Below are 25,679 nucleotides of genomic sequence, written 5' to 3'. Positions count from 1 at the left end.
AGTTGTGCCCACCATTGGGAACAGAGGAACAGTAGTAGCCAGTAGAAAGGTAGTCATCAGTATGTCTGATATTTATGTTTGTGGATTTGTATTTATATTTGCAAATTGTTTTGTTTTTTTACTTTCACTTTTGATGCTCTACTTGCTTCTTACCCTGTATGCTGCTATACAATGCTGCTGGAACCTCAATTTCTCTGAGGGAGTCTTCCTCAGGGATTAATAAAGTTCTATCTAATCTGATCAAATCTAAACATCACCAATCCAAAGACCTGTCTTTTTATATTCCCGAAATGACAATTTTGGAAAATGTTTAACTTGAAAAGTATAAAATAAATATCAAATGAATGTAAAAACTTTTTAATCATCTTTTCATCATCATTTTAAAATGTTTTCTGTCAGTTTGCACAATGTAAATGACTGTTCAGGAGAAGTAAGCCTTTAGTTTTGAGTATGTCATTTAGGTGTAGTGTCTGTTATGTGCCCAATCTTGAGCTTTACTTTTATCTTGTTCTCCAAAAGCAGTCAAAGTGAGAGCCTTCTTAAGGAGAACTGGTCAGTAGGATCGTTCAGTGTGTAAGTGTGTGTGCACAGACCACACGCAGCCAAAAGTGCTCTCATCATTCATCATCATGACACAAATATCTGCTTTCAACTGATGTTTTATGGTGGACTGACTTGTCCACTACAGAATATCAAACTCACCATCCTTGGAAGGAGGCACATGTAGATTTTGATCAAAAGCTTTCATTTTATGTTTTTAGGGCTTGTCATTCCTCTGACTGGCTGCAATATCACACCTGTTTGCCTGCACACTGAGGAAGCAGTGAGTAAGGCTTGACTTTTTGGTCCAGTGGTGTTCAGAGTCCACCACCTTGTTCACTCGCGTTGCCGACCTCTGTCATGAAAATGGTTCGATTTGTAAACGCCATTTTGTGGATGAGGTGTGGTCGTATCCTGTCTGTGCAGAGATGGCAGATGATGGACAGTGGTTCTTTGTGATGCAGTGAGGCCACAGAATTATATCATGCCATAGTATTTTGTTCATTGTCTTTGCAGTGAAGCATAGAATTACAGGTTGTAGATGAGCAACATTTTGAGTAGAAAACCCAATATTAATGTACTGGAGCTAAAACTATTCACAGGAAATGCAAGGTAAGCAAACAGCAGGTCATGGATCACATAATGTCAGTCTGTTGAGCGTTCATTTACACAGAGCGTTCTAGACCTCATTAGGCAATAACGTCTGTACTCTGGGGGAAAAACGAGGCGAGAAACTCAAAGGAAGCAAAAGCTACAGAAAATGCAAGGCTTGTTTAAGATGTTGATCCAGATTTGTGCATAAAGCCTAATTGGTGCTACATCAGGTTGAAACCTGGTGATGTAACCACCCCGAGGTACTTATTATAGTGCATGCGATAACGCTTAGCAATTTGAGTTTTCCTTCCCAATGCTCCATTTCATTTTATAAGTGCTAATAATTATGACACAAGCCTGTTTCTTTTGCCTTTAATCAAAAAGCATTTGTATGCAAGAACAACAAGTCCACACCTTTCATTTATATCCCGTTCACTTTCATTGTCACCTCCCAGTTTAGCTACGCAGTGGCCCAGTGTGCACAGTGAGAGCAGGCTGCACCTCTCTACAGCGACTCTCCGACTGAGCCAGTTGTGAAAATTAGATGTGCTGCAGCGCGCAGGAAGCTCCATCACTCCGTTTTCCCCCTCTGGTGCCAATTAACAATGCAGTCAGTGTGAAAGACCTGGATGTTCAGCAGTGGTGCGTATTCATGACTCAGGAAGCGCAACATCGTAGCGTGACTCGGTAAAAGGCTAATGCGACATGCAACGGCAATGCTCGAGCTGTTGTCAGCAGGAACCACCCTCCTGGTAGAAACGGGACCCTGTTGTACCAGCTTGTGCATATATCCCTCCACTGTGCTGTGCCGGTGGTGGTCTCACGGAGACTGCAGCAATCACGCTGAAAAAGAAGCTCACGCCTCTTGCCAAACACGGACTCAGACAGACACAGAAAAGAGGATGTGTTTGGACGTGGTGTTTGTGAGTCTGGAAAGGAGACAGACAAACAGAGCGGGTGAATAGCTCATGAATATCAGTAATGCGTAACGGAGAGGGTGATTGTCAGTGCGGCCAGGAAGAGCAAGCGAGGACATTTTGGCAGCTTTTGAGTAGACACCTGCGTGGCTCATTATCTGCCCGTCACACATTTCATCTGCTTGTCTCACCACAAAACTGACAAGAGGAGAACAAACTGGGATGAAACCTGATCGACGGAGTGCGCCGTTGTGTCATACCACTGTGTCCTTCACACTCGCTTCTTCTCGGCTTGTTCTGAAAGGACGAGTTCAGAGCTTTAGGTCATTCATCACATAGAAACATTATTAGAGATCAAACCTACAAACACTTATCCTTGATAGGTGCACAATATGAGAGAATAATATTTTCAGAAAAGTGCTATACAGGGAAAAACACAACTCTAAACGAACTCAAAACCATCTTTTTCTGAACCATAAAATTGCTGATTGTATTTATGAACATGGTCACATTTTTCCTGATGTCTTTTTAATATATATTTCTGGTGGTGCTGTTACATTAATATAGGGAACATTTAACATGTGCCACTTCCACAACGATGCAGACCAGGTAGCTCAGCAAGACAGGAGTTGGACTACCAACATGTCAACCTAGGTTTACAAATGCCAGTATTGCCAAAGTGTCCTTGAACAAAACACTTCATCTGCATCAGTTCACTAGTCCATCCAGCTGTAAATGGATTCCGGACTTGAATGTTGAAGTGATGTGGGACTGACTGGCATCCCGAGTGGGAGATGTAGTCTCCCATCCACTTCATGTTTTTTAGAATTTGGATAGAAGCAGCAGCATCAGTGGGCCTTAGGACCGATGTAGTACTTGCTGCTTACATCCACGATGACTAAAGTCAACTGAGCTCGCTTCTGCCACTGACACAACTTTGAAATAAACTGGACTATTCGGGGGGGGGACCAAGCTGAAGTAGCCATTTGGCGTTTTGTACACCTGATCCTGTCAGATCTCAGACATGAAGCAGACTAGGTCCTGATGAACACTTAGCAATGAGCCCACTTGGGAGCACCAAGACCTGTGTGCATTTCTCCATGTACTACTGCAGATGCATCAGGAAGGTCATTCGGTGTAAAATTTATGCCAAGTCCTAAAGCAGATCTGTAGTAGATCAGCTGTGGTGACCCTAAACAACTGAGGGCAGACGCAACATAAATAATCACAACAGCCAGTTCATTACGCTTGGGACTCCAGTGAAGGTGGTCGCTTCTCCTCCTCCCTCCTTTCCTCCTGTTGTCTCTATCTCTGTCTCCAACCTTCAAAGTCCCGACTTCACAAAACGGTGAATTCTTCGAATTGCATTCGGAATAACCATGGAATTGATCAGCTGGTCTCTTGACACCATCTTTTCAACAAGGCAATCAGGGCTGGGGGACCTATCCTGTGGGCTACGTTCTCAACGCGTGGAAAGAGTGGCACGTGGCATGCTTGGCACCACCATCCATGAAAGACATCGAGGATTTATTCTTATTTGTCTTTATGGTAGTTGGGCCTCTGCTGTCAGGATTATGCACTGCCCTGATCTACCAAGAAAACTGGCAAGACGGCTGCCACCAAAACTATAACCCCACGTCTGTCCATCATAATTATAGGTTGGCAAGGGTGTACAGTCTCAGACTGCATTGATTTTTGAACTGAAACGCAAGTTGCAATGCATCTCGGAGCAGCAGTCTGCCCTGCAAAGGTACTGATGTTGGAGACCAGTGAATATTCATTTACACAGTTGGATCTGGACAGTTAAGAGAAGCCGCATTTGGCTCTGTGCTTAACCCAAACACGCCAGCCTTATCAGCTACCGAAGGTCAAAATGCCCCACTTGTTTTTCCTCCAGAAGATTTCAATGGTCCTGGTGACGCACAGGGCTCCCTTTCTCATTTGCCCTCCCCCACAGACTCTATGCACACATGGACAGGGACTGATATGAACCACCTGCACACAAGGACGCACGACCCCCCCTTGTGTTTCTGTCCCCATCCCCCACCACCACCGCAGCCTCCACCACGTGGCATAGTTGCAGCAACTTCCCACCTCCACCCCCCAAGCTTGATTGCTCGGCATGTCCAGTGGCGGTTCTACACTGAATTACTCAATAGGCGAGACCCTCTCCGCACACCCCCGCTCCCCCCCCCCATTTTTTTGCACAAACGGCCATTTTGTAAAATGATTTTATTATTATTATTTAATTTTACAAGTGCCCTTGAATTTGCAATTGAAATTGACATCAAAAGACCGCAGGCTACAATATAACTTATACAAAATATCCATGAATTGCAAATCTGAATAAAGATGCCCTTACATGCTAAATGTCTGTCATTAGATGCTTTTTTAAATGTCTTTCAGGGAAGAACAATTAGCTCTTTTATTAAGGTCCATATCTGTCTCAACATTTAGCTTAATATTTAGCTTGATGTTTGTAGATATTAGGCGAAATATGTAAAAATTTTGCATCAATTAATCTGCAATAGTTTTATGTTTGACAGAAATTTGATCATGTAGTATTTGTCTTTTTTTTCTCCCAAATTTTTTGGTCTTTATTTGTGGGTCAAAAGAAAATCAAAACTGAAATGTTCCCATGCCAATGAAATCAAATGTGATTCTTTTTGTCCATCAAATAAACCAGTTAATTATGAAAATAAACCTCATTTTAAATTTCATTTTTATTATTATTATTATTATTATTATTATTATTTTGTCAATGTACATGACAGTAAAAAGAGTTTCCAGCTGCTGGAAAATTATTGTAAAAATTGGATAACACACACACTTGCAGGCACATAAAAAGGTCAGATTCAAGTCACTTCAGCTACTAATGTGAATGGAGCTCCTGTCCTCTCCAGTGAGATTCAAAGCCATTGTTCCACCCTGTTTGTCTGCTTTCAAACGTGTCATGAAAAATGTGCCCTGGGCGACTGCCTGCCTTGGCCGTGCCAAAAGCCTGCTTGTATCCAGCCTGCACTCGGCCTGGCTCTCGTGCATCTCCACGTAAAGTTGAACACTAGGCATCCTCAGTTGCTACCATCTCAGGTTAACTTTACCGGCACTCAGCATGAAAACTGGACATTGAACTGGAGCTTGAACTGAGTCACTCTGAGTCCTGCACAAGTCAAGTCAGGGTGGCACAGAGTTGAACAAAAGTGGTACAAGTTTAATCAATCTTTCCAACTTAGCCAATCCAAGCAGATCATCACACAGAGAGTGAGCCATTGATGAGTTATGCAGAGTTGTCAATCAGGAAACATCGGCACGGCACTCAGCCAAGTATGAAAGTTAATTTTTGTGTTGATTTGAAAAGGTGGCTTTCAGCATTATTTTATTTTTCATTGTGAGCACATCATGGATTTTTAAACTGTGGAATGACTAACTTATTGGCATTTCTAGATTAACTTAATAAACAAAATTCTCAAAAATGAATTTCCCGCAAATGAAACAATTGTCAAAGGTGAGCGCAGCACTCAGAGGCTTGATTGCTACAGTTGTTAAAAAAGTTTTTATTTAAAACTCATCTGTACTCAAAAAAACAACAATTGATCTCAGCATCCATGTGATTTTAACCACTTGGCACATTTCATGAATACACTGCACCATATCCACTGCCATCTATATTATAATAGCCAAGTGGTCTCTGTGTGCGTGTGCGTGCGTGCTAGGGGACGTTTATGGCTTAACTCACGGCAAAATCAGGGAGAGCTGACAACTGCTGTTTGGTTTGCTTATGTATTTTGGGTCAAGGATGAATGCAGCAAAAACAAAAAGTTGATAGGACAAATATTTGTTTGAGAAATAAGCAATTTTAGCTAACCAGTAAACAATGGACATTGTGCTGCAATGCACCATGGCACTTCGGGATTGTGGGGTTTTAAATGTTGTTAATGTTGTTCATGTTAGTTTAACAGTGTTGTTAGTGTTACTGATTTATTGTGTTGTGTAGTTCAATTGGTTTAGTCCATTTAGTTACGTGTGATGTTGCTGCTAAGTTGCTGTTACCATGAGTGACTTGCAGTGAGGCAAATTTAAGCATTTGATCCACTGTCGAATTTACAAGTTTTCCCACCTACAACAAATGGAGAGGTCTGTCATTTTTATCGTAGGTACATCACATTGTATGATTTTTAAATAATTTGCATTTTATTGTACGAAATAAGTATTTGATCACCAACCAACCAGCAATAATTCTGGCTCTCACATACCTGTTAGTTTTTCTTTAAAAATCCTCCTATTCTGCACTCTTTACCTGTATTAATTGCACCTGTTTGAATGCATTACCTGTATAAAAGACACCTGTCCACAGAATCAGTCACACTCCAGCCTGTCCACCATGGCCAAGACCAAAGAGCTGTCTAAGGACACCAGGGACAAAACTGTAGACCTGCACAAGGCTGGGATGGACTACAGAACAAGCAAGCAGCTTGGTGAGAAGATAACAACTGTTGGTGTAATTATTAGAAAATGGAAGAAACACAAGACGACTGTCAGTATTCCTCGGTCTGGTGCTCCATGCAAGATCTTGCCTCATGGAGAAAGGATAATTCTGAGAAATTCCAGAACTACACGGGAGGACCTGGTTCATGACCTGAAACGTCGCAAAGATTACATTAGTGACACACTACACCATCACGGTTTAATATCCTGCAGGGCAGCAAGGTCCCCCTGCTCAAGCCAGCATATGTCCAGGCCCATTTAGAGTTCACCAGTGACCATCTGGACGATCCAGAAGAGGCATGGGAGAAGGTCACGTGGTCAGATGAGATAAAAACAGAGCTTTTTGGTATCAACCCCACTCACCATGTTTGGAGGATGAGAACAACCCCAAGAACACTGTCCCAACCATGAAGCATGGGAGTGGAAGCATCATTTTGGGGGGTGCTTTTCTGCAAAGGGGACAGGACAACTGCACTGTACTGAAGGGAGGATGGATGGGTCTTGTATCACAAGATTTCGGCAAACAACATCCTACCCTCAGTAAGAGCATTTAAGATGGATTACGACTGGATCTTCCAGCATGACAATGATCCCAAACACACAGCCAGGGCAACCAAGGAGTGGCTCCGTAAGAAGCATTTCAAGGTCCTGGAGTGGCCTAGCCAGTCTCCAGACCTAAACTCAATAGAAAATCTGTGGAGGGAGCTGAAACTCAAAACCTGAAAGATCTGGAGAAGATATGTATGGAGTGGACCAAAATCCCTGTTGCAGTGTGTGCAAACTTGGTCAAGAACTACAGGAAACATCTGATCTCTGTAATTCCAAAGGTTTCTGTACTAAATATTAAGGTCTGTTTTTCTATTGTATCAAATACTTATTTCATGCAATACAATGCAAATTAAATATTTAAAAATCATACAATGTGATTTTTTAAAGAGTATGCCTCACAGTTGAAGTGTAACTACGATAAAAATTATAGATCTCTCCATTCTTCGTAGGTGGAAAAATTAGCAAAATCGACAATAGATCAAATACTTATTTATTTTCCTCACTGTAAGTGTCACGTTCTCGTTACCATAAGTGTTTTAATGTCATTTAATGTCTTCTGCCACAGTCTGTTTGTCAAATTAAAAGCACCTCCTTACAGCAGAATGCAGAAAATACAAAAAGCATGCAATTTTGATCACACACAAACTGGGGAGAGCTGACATTTGGCATTTGGTATGTTTCTGTATTATGGGACAAGGATGAAAGGTGCTAAAACTGAACGTAGATAGGGCTAATATTTTTAGAGAAGCTACATATATTAGCTAACAACACAACAATGGACACTGATATTTACATTCTGGACTCTCACATCAATCCAGCAGGGAGTGGTGTGAGTGCACGTGTGATTTTATTTAGTAAGTTATGTAAGTACATAATATAATTGTAAATATGTTAAAAATACATGGATGACACAAGGCAGTGAAAACACTTATTTCCATTGTGATGCATTTAAAAATCAAATGACAAAATAGAAGTAAAAATAAAATAATAATAATAATACTGATGATGATGATGATAATAATAATAATAATGATACTGTGTATATGACAACAAGAACCTGAACAATTTATAAATACATTAAGACAGTAAATTAACAAAAAAATGCACAATTAACAGGAAATAAAACAGTTGAGCTCTTCTTAGAACAGAATGAGTTTTAATGTGAGTTTTATAAAAAACAAACAAGAAAAAGTGTGTTGTTGTTAGGGCTGCATGTCGGGAGCCAGTTCTTTTCGGATATTCTTAAGAAATGATTCAATCCATCGACATCAACAGCCTTTTTGCTTAACGATTCCCTTATCAGTCCTTCAGAGTGGCCGTTGTTTTTGGGGGTGTTTGTCAGGAAAATGATCATGTCTCTACATTGACTTCAGACCCTGCAGCGGGTCTGTATAATCAACCATTTCTGCAGCACGGCTTTGCTTTGAACCTTGAACCAATAAAGCAGTGCTTCAATCTTCGATCTGCTGCTTCACTGGTTCTTTGTTTTATTTCGCTTTATCTTAATTTTTCCCCACTAAAACCGGAAAGAGCATATGTCTGTGAGTAATATTTACCTTTTTTAAGTTAAATGGATCTGTTATGGTCTTCTGAAACAGTTGATAGATGTATTTTATAACTTAAAAACAGGACCGATGCTAATGCACTAGCATGTCTATGGCATTTTCAGTGTTAAAGTTAGCATTAAGCTGAGCCAATATCAAGCCTCCCTCCCCAGCGCACAAAGGATTCTGGGATACTCTAAAACAGTAAATAGAGCTCTAACGGAACATATTTACTTTAATTGCTAGCCTCGCTATCTCGTTCACTCATCCTCCTGCCCTTCATCATCTTCTCATCCCCTCCTTCTATCTGAAGAGTGCTGGCGACTACATCAGGAGAAAGAAAATTAAAGGAGACTGTGCTCCTCAGAGGTCACAGACTCCCTGATCAGAGTTGAGACAACATTTGACCTCAGTCCTCCACATCTCAGCACTCTGGAGCCACGGCGGTCACAGGGGAAAGCTCGGCTAAACAAACACCTGGTCCCCCTGGTTCCAGACTCTGGCCATTAGAAGACAAAAACGATTTGTTGGTGAATGAACAAAGGTGAGTACAAATACAAGAGCATGTGTGTTGTTTGTGCATGTTCCCATGCATCCATTTTTGTGTGTGTCTGTGGGTCAGGTCTGTACTACATTTACAGGAAGCTTTTAGAGTTAGAGGGTTTCTGTCAATAACAGCAAGTCCAAAAAAGAAAAAAAAAAACCTCTCCATAGAGCACTTTGCCACCACAGACTCTGGTCTGATGCAAGCTTTTACAGAGGAAACAGCTCAGGTAAGTAGAACATGAAGGAAACTGAAACCTCAAAGCGTCACAAAAAGCTTATTTGTTGTAACCACACTAACAGCAGGATACACACAGCACACCTTTGATTAGTATTGGGTGGCTTTCACTTCAGCCCATTTTTGTTCCTGATTTTAGTGTTCACAGTGCAAAAATCAACATATAATGTAAGTATTTATTTACTACACCACACTGCAGTGTGGCCAAAAGATGGAAGAGATGCACAATGTGGAAGGAAGGAAGGAAGGAAAGGAAGGAAGAAGTCAGAAAATAAAAGTACATGGAAGGGAGTCAAAAGAGGCAAATGAAAGAAGGAAGGCAAAAATGATGAGAGAAAAATGACAGAAAGAATCGAAAGAATGACAAAGAATGAAAAAGGTAAAAATGAAAGTTGGGAAAAAACAAAAGAAAGAAAGAAAGAAAGAAAGAAAGAAAGAAAGAAAGAAAGAAAGAAAGAAAGAAAGAGAAAAGAATAATGCAAAGAAGGAAAGAAAAACTTGAGCCAAAACTTCATTCACTCAAGCAATGTTGACTTCTCAGAATGCAAAAGATAAAGAACCACGTCATACTTTTTCTGGGTTAGGCTCAAAACTTCTCAATCGCATTTTGTTAATCATTGCCAGCCTTGAATAAAGGCCTGCGTTATTTAGGCACCGGGCCAGAGCACAGTTCGGAAGAAACGCTAGGGCTTTTAATCAAGGAAATACGGTACCCGCTTTACTCTAATCGGGTAGTGTCAGTGCTGAACTGCATTTCATACCTCTGTTGTGACTGGGCATGCCCAGACTGCACTGTCCGGTCCATGTGAGGGGTTTTTAATGGAAATACATTGCGATGGGCCGTTTTGTCTGATATGAGCAAAATTCCATCATCCAAATCCGATATATACAGTGTATATTACATGGAAAACTGTACAAAAACATTGGTAGTTTTGCTCTTGTCCGGTGAATGAAGTATCCGGTTATATGATGATGACGATGATATATATATATATATATATATATATATATATATAGATAGATAGATAGATAGATAGATAGATAGATAGATAGATAGATAGATAGATAGATAGATAGATAGATAGATAGATAGATAGATAGATAGATAGATAGATAGATAGATAGATAGATAGATAGATAGATAGATAGATAGATATACACACACGAGGTCTGTTAGAAAAGTATCCGACCTTATTATTTTTTTCAAAAACCATATGGATTTGAATCACGTGTGATTGTGTCAGACAAGCTTGAACCCTCGTGCACATGCAAGAGTTTTTCATGCCTGTCAGTTGCGTCATTCGCCTGTGAGCAGGTTTGGAGTGAGGTGTGGTCCACCCCCTCGTCTATTTTTTATTGCGAATAAATGTCTGAACTGCATCAATTTTTTTCCAGAAACTGTGAGAGACCTCCAGGTGGACACCGTTCGAAAAATTAATATGGCTTTCAGGGATGATTTTATGGGGATTAAACAGATTACGGGGTGTTACTGCCCCTTTAAGGACGGCCCACAACTGCTGAGAGCGCGGTGCGCTCCCAGCCCCCATCGACAGGCTGACACCCCGCTGGAACAACCAGATAATTTCCAACGTGAAAGCTTTGTTGATCCGGGACCTCCTCTGACTTTCACAAAAAGGCAGAAGATGTGGACATCAGCACTTTATCAGCACATTCCACCATTACAGGAGTTTTTTCATGGAAAAAGAAGTGGAGGGACGCGCCACTGTGCCGCTCATGGCGCGGCACAAAACCACCTCGGTGTTGGTCTCACAGGACGGCTTAAAGGTGGATTTTAGACGGCTGTCGGTTGCTTTTCAGTCGTGTGATTATCCGACTGTGATTGTGCATGAGGCAATGACCGAAAGAACAAATTTGAGGATGCAAGTGATTGAAATGAGATTCCTCCATCAGGTACCTGGGCCTGCACCCACAGGATAGGATGAGAAGCTTGACTGTCTGGAAAGGACCTGGAGTATAGCTCCTGTTTCTTCTCATCAAAAGGAGCCAGCTGAGGTGGGTCTGGCATCTGGTGAGGATGCACCCTGGTTGTCTCCCAAAAGAAGACCAGGGACACGCTGGAGGTATTATATTTCTCAACTGGCTTGGAAACACCTCAAGGTCCCCCAAGAAGAGTTAGAGGACTTGGCTGAGGATACGTGTGGGATACCTTAGTAGAAAGCAAGAAGTTCTTGGGATCTCTTCCCACCCAATCCTTTCTGTGTGGACTGCACACAGAAAGGACCAGCTTGGGACTCCGGTGAGGGCGGACGCATCTCCTCCTCTCTCCTCTATCTCTACTCCAACCTTCAAATCCCCTACTTCACCAGACTGTGAATTCTTCAAACTATATTGGATTAACCATGGAATTGATCAGCTGGTCTCTGAACGCTATTGACACCATTTTTTCACCAAGGAAATCAGGGCTGGGGGACACTGCCTGCCCAGATGGAACCTACCCTGCGGGCTATGTTCTTGATGCCTGAGACACATGGCATGCCACATGCTTTGTGGCATTCTCCATGGAGGACGTCAAGGATTTATTTATATTTGGTTTTATTGTAGGAGGGCTGGTGTATGTGCTGCCCTGACCTACCGGAGAATTGGCAAGATGGCTGCCACCAGAACCACGACCCTTCACCTGTCCGTCATGATTAATGAGTTGGGAAAGGCAATACATTCTCAGACTGCATTAACCCTTGAACCCAGATCTCGGAGTAAATGCACGCCTTGCAAAGGAAGATGTCGGAGACCAGGGAATACACATAATTGGATCTGGTTGTTTATGTGAGCTGCAAAGGTGCTTTTCACTGCTCAACCATAAACATGGAAGGCTTATCAGCCTCTGAAGGACAAAATGCCCCGTTGTTTTCCTCCAGAAGAATTTCTACGGCCATGGTGAACTAGAAACTGACTCATTTGCCACTCACACATGGACAGAGACTGAAAGCATGCTCTCACCCCCCTCCACCCCCTCCTGTCCCCATTCCCCACCCCGGCCCCCGCTCACGCCACTCCCTTCCCCCTCCGGGGTGCTCTGCAGTTTTAGCTGTTGTAGCCCCCCCAAGCTGGCAGCAGCGTGACTACATGTTGCTGCGGGCCCCCCCCACACTCACATCACCTCAATTCAGAAGACGGACTGTTTCAAAGTTTAGTGCACATAAACAATGTTAAATGTATATGTGTTGTCTTTAATTCTGATGTGTGCCATTATTACAGTAAACAAGTAATAACTGTGGATTAATTGCTGTATCTTGTCTGTGGTAATTGGAGTGTGGCAGTAATCTCGTTGTTGTTGCACTCGTGTAATAACAATGACAATAAATCTCATCCATCCACATGTTCTCCCCGTGTTTGCATGGGTTCTCTCTGGCAGCCTCCCACTTCCAAAGACATGCAGGTTAGGTGAAATGGTGACACTATATTGACTCTAGGTGTGAATGTGTTCGTTTGTCTACATGTGGCCCTGCAACAGACTGGAGTCCTGTGTCAGGTGTGCCCCGCCTCATGCTGGGATAGGCTCCCTTGCTTGGAGTACGTGAGTATAGAAAATCTATACGTGAGTATGAAGATGTTTTATGTGCAGCACACAACTTTTTTGAGGGAGACTTAATGTTGTTCTGCTCTGCAGTCACTTGGAGAGGTGATGAGCATGACATGAATCTACTTGTACTCTCCATACAGAATAAGGCACAAAGCTGCAGGAGCCATGTACTGGAAAAGAAGAGAGATCCCCCATAATCCTTTGCACACAAGGTTGACATGCAACAGCAGGCACCTTGTGCACTTAAAAATAAACCTTTTGGTATGCTTGAATAACCTCAACCTCAGATTACAAAAAGGTTGGTGTTTCTGAGCGCTCTGTGTGTGTTTGTGTGTGTGTGTGTGTGTGTGTGAGAGAGAACGAAAGTGTTATATGTTGATATTCACACCAGTCGATGCCACCGAATAATAAATTATGCAAACAAGCCAAGAATGGTGGATCAGTGAACAGTATCTAAGAGTGAGGGTAAGAGAACAAATGGAAGGAGGAGGACAGTGGATAAAGCATTGGACTTAAGACCAGAGGATCCTTGGTTCAAATCCCAGCCTGACCAGACCTTGGGCAAGGTCCTTAATCCCCTAGTTGCTCCCGGTGTGTAGTGAGGGCCTTGTATGGCAGCACTCTCACATTTGGGTGAATGTGAGGCAGTATTGTAAAGCACTTTGACCATCTGATGCAGATGGGAAAGCGCTATATAAATGCAGTCCATTTACCATCAAAGATTAAAGTTTGTGGGTCTGTATCGGGAATCTGTGCATTTATTTTCTTTCTGTTATCAATTCAAAGGTCTGACGAACAACGCCATGGCAACTGTGCCTTTGGTGCTCCACGTGAAAGTTTCCCAGAGACCTTGACCTCTCTCCGTCTTTCTCTGCAGAGGCTACGGAGACTTTAACAGACTGTTGGTCGCTGCACCCATAAACTTCTGTGACAGCAAATCTTTCTGCAGACACGCCCTGGTGCCATATTCGAATTTAAACTGACCAGAAATGTCACCCTCTACTGCTGAGAGAGAGAGAAAGAGAGGAGTAAAGAAGAACAGTATGAGGGGGTATGGTTAACAACCGTATTCCTTAAAATAAAAACAAAAAACATTGTTGCATCTACACGTTCAATTCATGTTTGGTGATTGTTTGTGTGGAAAAATCAATTTCCAGGAAGAAATGAATAAGAGTGAATGGGGCTGCAATTCCAGATGTTACAAAGACATTTAAAGCTGTACGGCCTTTGAGTTTTTTGAGAATTAAGTCATAAAAATAATTTTCTTTGACGCCACTATAATTTTATTCCTTAGCATTTAAACAAGCAACTCATAATACAATATCGCCAAAGTGATCAAATGCCGCACTTTCTTGAAACAATTTCAAATTTTGACCCCTGAAGGGGAGAAATTCAAGAGATCAGACGCCATAACCTACATGTGGTAGTAATGTCACAGATCACAATGGGGCTTTCACTGAGCTGCATGAGGATGCTGGGAAGGACACTGTGACTGCCATTTGGAGAAAAGAAAGGCAGTGTGACGTCAGTATAAATCTATTAAGTTTCAGATATGTCTTATAAAAAGTTAGTGACAAATGAAGACTTCTAAATCTATAAATGCAGTTTCTGAAACCAGATAACACCTCTGAAGTGATTTACAAAGGATGATGAAGATGATGATGGTACTTTCAGGCAAAAATCAGTGTGCTACAATAAAACCATCAATTTAATAAAAGACTAAAAACAACTGAAACCAATTATAAATGTATCACAAGTAAAACAATATATAGTTAAAATGAAAATAAAACAATAAATCAACAGTATGCAAAAAAAATGCCATAATGGTCTGAATAAGCCCCCCGTGGGAAATACATCTAACAAATGAGGTTGTCTTGTATCAAGGGTCTAGAATTTTGCATGTCATATTTGCACTTATATGTCATTTTTATCCACAATAGTAGGGTGGTGCCAAATACCCGTGAAAGGAGTGTGCCTCTCAGGACTATTATATTTGAATATTTTGATATAGATACACATAAAGCAGAATCATACCAAGTCATTCACCTTTTTCTATCTCTTGGACCAGATTCTGTCCAGACTCTACAACAAGTGCATGTTACAGAACAATTCCTTTGTGTTTGCTTTTAAAATCTCTGGTAATGTCCCTTCACAGGAAAATCTCTGAGGGTCTTTTTGGTGTTATTATCCATCCCTAAAAAAATCCCTGCAGTATGTTGCCAATATTTCAACAATACACTGATGAACATGACATGACGATGTGCAGAGCCAAGGTAGGAGACTATGCAGAGACTTGAGGTTAGGGTTAGAAAAAAAGATGACTTAAGCCTCATTTTCACTTTCATGTTTATGCATTCCAGAATTTCAGGGTTACCTTGGAAAACCTTAGAGGGTCTGGGAGGGTGTCCAGGAACTAGGTTGTAGTCTTGTTTTAACCATGTCAGGGTTGTCAAGAAGTCAAAAAGTTCCTTTTTTTTCCATAGCATAACATTGTGTTGATTTTACAGGATGCACAACCTCCCCTTCTTTTCTACATACGGGGGAACAAGGGGAGGAAAGAAAGACAAATATGGACAGAGAAACCCACAGCTGACAGCCGTGCCATTCTTATTCTGAATCACTTCTCAATCGAGAGAGACTGCTTCATGTTTCATTTGGAAAAGTCAAGTTTATTGGTATGGTGGGATAGGGGGCTATATGGTACCTATGTGGTGTGTAGGAGTGGGTAGTAGGCAGGTAGGTAGATATGCAGGGCAGCTAATCGTGGACAGAAACTTGACTCTCTACCTGAGCGTCTATAAATAAATAGCACATCATTGGATCCCACACAGGTTAGACTAAAATGTGGAGAGGTAGTACATTCCTGTAATTCAGAGAACACACTTTTCATGCAGATGATACGGTGGCTGAGAGAGGCCACAACAACTTCCAAATTAAGACAACCCTAGCAAATTCAGAAAACAAACTGCATCAATTCAACAATAGAGAATAGTGCTACAACTAACATTATTTTCATTATTGACAAAAATGCCAGAAAACTGAGGTAAATATTCACGAGTGTTTCCCAAAGTCCAAACTGAAGTCCTCAAATATCTTGTTTAGTTCCCAACCCAAATATATTCAGATTAGTGTCAGAGAGGAATAAAGAAACACAAACACATTTAAGAATATGAAACTGGAGAATATTTTTAAGAAATTACTCAAAGCAATTTATCAAAATGTCAATTCATTTAATAACTGATGAAATGATTAATCAATGATTTATTGCAGCTCTTCATCTGTTCCTATTAGAGTGTAGGACAGGCTGTAAAGTTGGTAACACCATCATCAATCACCTGATGTATGCAGATGATTTGGTGATTTTATTTTATTTATTTATTTATTTATTTTTGTCGACATATTGCTGGGCTTCAACAATTACTAACATTAAATAAAATGCAAAGAGGACTAATTACACTGGTCACAAAAAGAAAATTCTTGCATGGACTTTGATAACTGATTTAGTATCATTCTGGGGTGCTGAATCCAAATCTGAGCTCAGATTTCCTCTATTACATTGCATTTGTTTCCAATCAGCATGTTCTGTAATGATGAATTACGCAAACGTTGCTCACTTATGAGTTTGACACCACTAATCATACACAAAAGCAGCTTCAAAAACATAGTTTTTAAACCAGGTTTGCAAAATGTGAACAAGAACCATAATACCACTGATGACGCCGAAGAGGTGCGCCAGACTGCAGCATTTGCATCAATGCTTGATGTGAGAAATATGTTTTCATATCTCAAAAACGTGATGTGATTGGCAAAAGCTAATACCAGATTTGAATTCAACACCTTCAAATTACCCAAAATCCATTGAAAAACTCCATGCAAGAAAAATCACATTGACCAGTGTTATGATTGCTAGAAGGAAGGAGGACAGTAAACTGCCTTTTCCTGTGTTCTCTGTATCTGATACTGCTCTTAAAATATGTGATGAGGTTAAATATTTAGAACATTACATAACTGATCTCCTGTCTGATGATAAGGACCTTCACAGAGAGTATTGTATGATGTATGCACAAGCTACCCACCATTACCAAAAAATAGTACTGATAAGTATATAAAAACTGTAAGTATACTTGAAACATAATTGTATGTACTACTTTTTGGTAAGGGCAAAACTCCTCACAGTGGTCTCTTCGTACCATGACAACATGCACAGTACAGTTTGTTCAATGGTGCAACATCAGAGGCCTTCCCAATTAGCAGCGGGGTGAAACAGGGCAGTGTCCGACGCTTTTCGGAATCATCTTCTCCATGCTCCTGCAGTACACCTTGAAGGATTGCAGCGATACAGTGTACATTCACACCAGGGCCGACGGCAAGCAGGATTGTGAAGGCAGCAGCAGTTATGGCAAGAGTCTGGAACAGCTCCAGCCTCACCGAGAAGACAAAACTGCGCATCTACCAGACCTGCGTGCTCAGCACACTCCTCTACAGTAGCGTGGCATGGACCACCTACGCCAGACATGAGAAAAAGCTCAACAGCTACCATCTGAGGTGCCTTAAATGAATACTGTGCATCGGATGGCAGGACTTGGTGTAGGGCTGTGAAATGAAAATGATGAAATCCAAGGAAAATTTGCAGGGGGTCATAGTGGTCTTGGAACACACCAGAGGGCACTCATTTGGCTGGTCAACCACGTCTCTGCTTCAAGGATGTCTGCAAAAAGGATATGAAAATGTGCAGCATCAATGTGAACACGTGGGAGCAGTGTGCAGAGGACCGTGCAGCCTGGCACCTTACTGCCAGAACAGGTGCACAGAGGGCTGAGCAGGAGAGGAACCAAGGCCTTGCTGAGCATTGAGCTCAGAGGAAGGAGCGACAGTGGCAGCCTCAGCAGGCATCACATGACACGTGCAACAAATTCAACAGGGATTGTCACTCGTGCATTGGACTGATAAGTCATTCGCGCAGCTGCAGACAGAAACAAAAGACAAAAATTTCCTGTATATTTGTACTGTCAACTGTCTGTAGCATGGCCCAAGCAGTGGGTCACCCCTTGACTCTGGTCTGCTTGAAGTTTCTTCCTCAAACCATCAGAGGGAATTTTCCCTTACCACTATCGCCTATGTGCTTGCTTTAGGGGTTGGTAAGGTTTGACCTTACTTGTGTGAAGTGTCTTGATGCAGCTTTGCTGTGATTTGGTGCTATATAAATTAAATAAATTGAAATTGAAATATTAAAAAAAAAAAAAAAAAAAAAAGCAAAAAACAAACTGGATGCTACACCATCATCTCCCGCAGACAGATGGATGCCAGGAGGCGCACAAGCTAATATACTGAATTTGGTACGCGCTTATCTGTGAAGATCACAATTTTCAAAGCTTTTTGCTCCCCAATGTATACCGCCCAATTATGGCGGCACAACAAAAAAAGTGGGATGCTAAAATTTAATGTGGCAGATAATGATGGCATGAGACTCACTGTCCTCACATGTACTCACCAGTGCTGCTGTACTCAGGAATTTCAAGTATTGTTGTATTTGTAGACTATTTGAGTCATCCAACAGCATAATTGAAACATTAGAGAACCCTGCAATGAGTGTGGTCAGGTTCACTATTCAACACTATGGAAAGAGTGGTGTTTTAAACTACCCGTGCATCCAGAAAGCATTCACAGCGCTTCGCTTTTTCCACACTTGTTATATTACAGCCTTATTTCAAAATGGAGTAAATTCATTTTGATCCTCAAAATTCTACACACAATACTCCATAATGACAATGTGAAAAAATCTTTTTTTTCAAGTTTATTAAAAAAAAACCTACGAAATCACAAGTACATAAGTATTCACAGCCTTTGCCATGGAGCTCAAAATTGAGCTCAGGTGCATCCTGTTTCCACTGATCATCCTTGAGATGTTTCTACAGCTTAACTGGAGTCCACCTTGGGTAAATCCAGTTGATTGAACATGATTTGGAAAGACACACCCTTGTCTCCATATAAGGTCCCACAGTTGACAGTGCATGTCAGAGCACAAACCAAAGATGAAGTCAGAGGAATTGTCTGTAGACCTCAGAGACAGAATTGTCTCGAGGTACAAATCTGGGGAATGATACAGAAACATTTCTGCTGCTTTGGTGGTCCCAATGAGCACAGTGGCCTCCATCATCCATAAATGGAAGAAGTTGGGATCCACCAGGACACTTCCTGCAGCTGGCCGCCCATCTAAACTGAGCAATGGTCTAGTGGTTAAAGCGTTCTGCTTGAGATCAGAGGGTCCTTGGTTCAAATCCCAGTCTGACCAGAAAATCAGTTGGTCCAAGTGTATAGTGAGTATCTTGTATGGCAGCACCATCACATTGGGGTAAATGTGAGGATGCAGATGGAAAAGCGCTATATAAATGCAGTCCATTTAGTGATCAGGGAGAAGGGCCTTAGTTAGGGATGTGACCAAGAACCCCATGGTCATTCTGGCAGAGCTCCAACATTCCTCTATGGAGAAAAGAGAACCTTCCAGAAGGACAACCATCTCCGCAGCAATCCACCAATCAGGCCTGTGTGGTAGAGTGGGCAGACAAAAGCCACTCCTTAGTATAAGGCACATGGTAGCCCACCTGGTGTTTGCCAAAAGGCACCTGAAGGACTCTCAGACCATGAGAAACAAAATTCTCTGTTCTGATGAGACAAAAATTGAACTCTTTGGCATGAATTCCAGGCATCATGATTGGAGGAAACAGGAACCATATATCAACATAATATGTTGATATGTATTCCAATATGTGCGATGTATTGGCTATAAACAGGTAATGTATTTTTGGCACATTATGAATATTATTGTTATTCATTCCTATCTTTTTCTGCATTTTCTTTGTTCATTTCTGTAAGAATTAGACTGTACAATGTAACAGCATGTGATTATTATTATTATTACTTTCCAGTGTGGTTTTAAGCATAAACTCTTGCAATTCAGTATTGTAGGTAGCAGCACTGCATGTTTATGTACCTTACTGCTGTTGTTGTATTCTCTGGTGAAACAGTTTAGCTGGCCTTTTTTTCTTAAATCACAGATATCTGTCAGTAGCTGTTGTTCGTAGCTGAAGCTCTCTGTGGGGATGCTTCAAACTCGAAAGCAACTTTGTCGGTTGCATGAAATGTGACGCTAAACTCCAATCATGTAGCAAATCCACCAGCTCCATGATTTACAACGAGAGCAGGCCCCCACCAGAGGGTGACGGCTCCATGCCCAAAGGCGGAAAGCCCTGCCAACCTCCTACAGGTGGCTAACATAGTACTGGGTGTGTCGCCCCTCTGACAGAGGAGAAGACGCTCTTGAAATGGCATTTCATGCGGGACACTTGTCAGAGTGAACGAAGAGGTTCACTGAACTATACATCAACAAATCAATCTATAAATATATAAATATGCAGGCTGTGGTATCGATATTGTATCATTTTTGAATGAATGCATCAATCAATGACAGTTTACCACACTCTGATTCGTTGTGACATCCTCTGGTTTATGCAGTGGCAGCAATTACAGGGCAGAAATGATGTCATGGGTGCAGAAGGTGAATACAGCGGTGTTGTTGAGGTGTTCCTGTGGTTTGATGGCAAGTGTGTGTTGATGAATCAGTTTCACTACCTCAAAAAAGTGATTCCTTTTATTTCATTCATAATATCACAGTGCAGGCATGAAAGGAGCACTAAAAAGCAATTATCGCAGTGTCTGATCAACTTATTTCCATCATGGACCCTTTAAAATCAAAATAGAAAAAACAATGCATCCTTATGAAATGGAAAAACACCAAAATAAAAACAATCCAAAACAAGCAATCAAGCAAAGCATAATCAAATCATCCTAAAAACTGAAAAACACACCCAACATCAATCAAATCACAATGTAAAAGTATTATTCTGTTTTGTGGAACGAGCTGCAATGACAATTAAAAATACAAACAGACCAGCAGCCAAAACAGATTGGACGCCATCACACCAACTGCCACTGCACGTGTGACACATTAACATGGAGTGTAACCTGCTGCTGTGGTATTCCACCAAGATAACCACCATGACGACCATTATCAGTCAAATTTGCATGAATATGATGCAAGCAGGTATTTAATGTGGACCCTCTTCTGGATTTTAGTCATCAAATTCTGAATAAGAATGTTAATAAACCAGCAAGTTGTGCATATTGTAAAATATACTGTAAGGAGTGTGCTTCTTCTGCAGAGGTCACAATGACTGCTTAAAGTCAGTGTGTCTCTTTTGCCTGAATATCTTGCCACAATTGGTTCAGCTGTGTTGGAAGTTTGACTCAGCATTCTAAAAATCACCTGTTTTACAAGATAAAAAATGAAACTGAGTCTGAATCCACACCAACATCTGTATTCCAGTACGGGCTCAATCCCTTAGGGCCCCTTTACACATAGGATGACTAAGTACAAATCAGGGTGAATCATGGCGGAACAGCTCGTATGAGCAAACAACGAAAACATCGAGCCGATGGGCAGGCGTGCACGATGCCGCTGCAACGGTTTTGTGCACACGGGAACACAGTGTGAGCAGCTGCGCCACGTGGTTACACATTGCGCAGCTGCTGTGAAAAAAAAAAAAACTAATAACAAATACATACTGCGACAGTTTCGTGTACATGGGAACACAGTGCGAGCAGCTGCAGAATGTGCAACCACATCGTGCAGCTGCTATGAAAATAAAAAATTACATGCCACCCACGGGATGTGAACCTGCACTTTCCGAAAGCTCTGACTGCTAGCCAGAAACTTTACCGCTGAGCTACCATTGCTGTCCTATAAAATGTGAGGGAAAATGCCTGATATCAAGAAGTACATGGATGTATTTAAGAAAAAAATAAAACCACACACCATATAAAAACACCACATTTTATTGAATCCCTCTTATCAAGCGGACAATACAAGTATGAACCATCTGTTCCTGTGTAGATGACCCATGGTCACCGAAGTACAGTTATGAAATGACATGAATGAGAAGCAGGGTGCTCATTCAGGCTGCACATCTGCTGACGGCATGTTCAGCCAGCCCTGCATGCGTGTCCTGCCCGACACGCACCGCAGGACAGATGCCGCGTCATGTGGAACAGAGCTCACGTGGGTGATGTGACATTCAGATCGCCTGCTGCGTGTTATGATCTGACAGTCCATTTCACCTGGGGTCACCTGTCATTGTCCGTACAATGCACACACTCGTTGCAGCCCATTGAAACAGCGATAAATGTTGTTATGTATATCCACGTGAGGACAGTAAACAGAGACACGCGTGTCACAGTGGACAGTTGTTAGTTCATGTCTATCCAAACACGGTACATGTTCCCCAGCCATGATGTCCTGAACCACAGATCTCCACAGCCGCTCCTGTGGACGAACACACCCCCTGTCAGTTCAGTGCACACACCAACGTGTCACTGTGTCTGTTTGCAAAGCCACACTCATGGGGCACTCAGACAAATTTCACATCCAGCTCGACAGTGATCATCTGCTGACTGTTGTTGTGCACTATTACTATTACTGTCGTGCAGTAATAGTGCGAATGGCCACACATTTTCTAAGTGCCATGCGAACGGTGTTAGATGTTCGTGTGTGTCACCTGGAATTTGGCGGACACCTGCCGCAAGATGGTTCAATGGGCTCTCACAGCGCACACTGTCTTTCAGCCACTGGTGTGTGCAAATAGTTGTAGCAACAGGTGTACGAGGCATTTATTTAACTAAATTAAAGAGCTCCACCCTCCTCCAGAACTGCAACAAATGTTGCTTTGGCTTCAAATTCTTACCCCAATGGAACACGATCAAATAGGTTTCAGGCTGTCACTAGGAACACCACATTTAAAGGCGTTTGAACATGACTGAAGCTGTTAAGACTACAAACACCTGGACATTACCATGTACTAGCAACAATTTTGCAAATCAGAATGAAATTTTTGAACAATTCGAAAATTTGCCACCAATTTCAAAACCGGTGCCAATGATGACCGTAACTACTACATGTACCAAGTTTGATCAAGGCTGTCAAAGATGGATCAAGAAGTTACTGTGATGCTTCAAAACACGCCCCAATTTGCTATCAGGGATGAGACGGGAAGGACAAGCGCTCTGTGGAATAACCCCATTAGCGAGGTCAAAGATATGTCATAAATCTGGATCATGTATGGGGGTGGCGTGGGCCCCAACATGCACTTTTCAAGATGCTTCTGTTTTGCTCAGATCAGCTGCCAGTGCTGGTGTGAATCACTTCACCATGATGGTCTGAAATGGACATTACTCTATTACTCTGACAGTGAGCTGTGAATGAGTGCAAAATAAATCTGTGTATCTGTGTGGATCGTGAGCAGTGTGTGTGTGTGTGTGTGTGTGTGTGTGTGTGTGTGTGTGGTGGGGGGTGTAATCAATAAAACAGAAAGCAAAATAACTTCTCTGTAAACACCATTAGCCTGAATTACGACCTCCTCAGATCAGTGGACTCCAACAGCAATGTGAAAATGAGTTGATGGCATCTTTAACTAAAAATGACGAATACACACCAGAGAATGGGTCAAAAAGGAAAACATCAAATTATTTGGGGTGTCTGCTGCCTCTTAATGCATCCTGAGGACAGATAGATCACCAGAGAGAGAGAGAGAGAAAGGAGATGTAGCACAACAGCAGTTTCCCAAATGAGCCGTTTGCCTGGCACGCTTCAGGGTTCGCTCACTGTTGCTGTGTTTAGAAACAGTCTCAGATAAGTTATTTAAAATTAGCTTCTGCATAAATCCCTCTACTGTGTCCCACAGAACACACGCCGTCGTCATAATGTGTGCAGGTGACGACTCCTCCACTTTAATGTTCATTTGCACTTCACCGTCCTCCAAACAGAAATATTTTTTTTCGGGCAGAGGTCAAGGCAGATGTTTGATCAAGGACACTTGAGCACATTAGATCAACACTTCTTGTGTCCAACGTTTTACAGGGAAAAAAATAAATGTTATGGAGGTATCTTAGGGAAATAGAACTGATTTCATTTTGCCGCTGTCCTCCAGTCAGAAGCAGATGTTCAGCACAACCTCTCTGCACATATTAAACTCAGATCAAAGGGGTGGCGGGATTTATCAGAGTGCGAATTAAGGATTTATTAAATATCCCCACAGACCCAGCATCTAAGGAGAGCAGCAGACTGAAATTAACACACAGGTGTTACATCAAATTCTGTCACAAGCCAAATCCTGTGTGCTGGTTACGAAATGATACCAAACCTTGGTCCTTATTTTAACTGTTGCATGGCCACACGCTGGTTTTTTTAATATATATATCAGGAGGTTTAGATACACCCAAACATATGAAAGTTTGCTCAACACCGAGTATTTTCCTGTATTTCATGATCCAAGATCACAAAAATGTGCAAATTTCAGTTCAGTGAAACTGCAGTGGAATGAATCTGCCTCAGACTGCTTTCCTTTTATCTCTTTCTTCAATTGCTTCAAAATTATGAGACATTTTCCTTTGATCCTGCTTCTTTTTTAACACTCTCACCCTGTGATGTCACAAACTATGTGATGTGGAAAACAGAAACATGACTGCCCTCTGTTGGGTGGTAGAGGAAATAATGGTTCGCAATTGACCAGTTTCACAGTATGTTGCACCTGAACCTGTTGATCAGTACAAATGGGCCAAAACATGCAGAGCATTATGGGAAATTATGAAACCTGGTGTAACGTGGTGAAGGTTCTGGCCGTAGTCACAGATCTGGACAACCAACCTGTGCATGTATGGCAAATGTCATCATCAATATTATGGAAAATACCCCCAACTGAGAGGAGAACAACCCCAATTTAATATATCTGTTGCTTCTTTGTGGTCTGATGAGCATGTTCGTTAGACCCAAAATATCATAATTAGAAGAACATGTCAAATAACAGGTCAGGAACCTCCACCATGAAAGCCATTTCTGTGAAGTTCCAAACTGTTATGTCCAGAACATCACCAAAGCTGGATCTCCTACCATGTGACGCCAGAGGTGGTTGATGTACACCTTTGCCAAGTGTTTACTGCGAACGCAAACAACTCACAATTGTGATTACAGCTTATAGTGACAGTTCTTATTCCAATTTGAAATTCTACAATGGTTTTCATTTGTGAAATGGCTGAATGTTATGCTATGTCTACTCTCTACGCCGCCTTTGCAACCCTCACGAAAGTAGATAACCCCTGAAGTGCCTCTTACAAGTAGCTGCTAATGGAGCACTGCTACTGTGAAACCAGTGAACTAAGCTCTTCTGGGATTCCCATTTCTATAATGAAGGAGGTAGAAAATGACTGATTTCTTACTGCAAACTGAGATACAGCCAGTTATTCTCTGCATGTGAAAATTTAATTAAGCCAACTCCCTGCCTGAATAGGTATTTTCAAACCAGTGATCTTACGAGAAATCTGGCACACAGCAGCAATATATGAGTATAGTCCACAATCCAGAATGTCCCTATTGGTGCCTGTAAGCAAGAAAGTTGGAAATCTTTAACCTCTGTATTGCGACACATCACATGCACTTGTTGCGGTGTGTGGCTGCCACTCTCACAGCTAGCAATGATGGAATTATCAGTCATCCACTTACTTTACCATCTGCAACATTCAGTCAGCATATGAATGCAGTAGCAGATGTATTTTGGGGATCGTCTGTGTCAAATGTATTGGGAACAGAAGTTCCTGATCCAGCTATCGAGGCTCAACAGTGA

The 25,679-nt window shown here is 41.7% G+C and overlaps 1 protein-coding gene across 1 annotated transcript in view; it reads right to left on the bottom strand.

Moving 5' to 3' along the window:
• cdh13 (cadherin 13, H-cadherin (heart)) overlaps window positions 1–25,679 on the bottom strand; it is a 1,165,005-nt gene that overhangs the window by 1,135,774 nt on the left and 3,552 nt on the right.

This window comes from Thalassophryne amazonica, chromosome 8, assembly GCF_902500255.1.
Source record: "Thalassophryne amazonica chromosome 8, fThaAma1.1, whole genome shotgun sequence".
Lineage (NCBI taxonomy): Eukaryota > Metazoa > Chordata > Actinopteri > Batrachoidiformes > Batrachoididae > Thalassophryne > Thalassophryne amazonica.
Note: the sequence above shows the minus strand (reverse complement) of the source record. Positions and strands in the feature narration are given on the sequence as shown.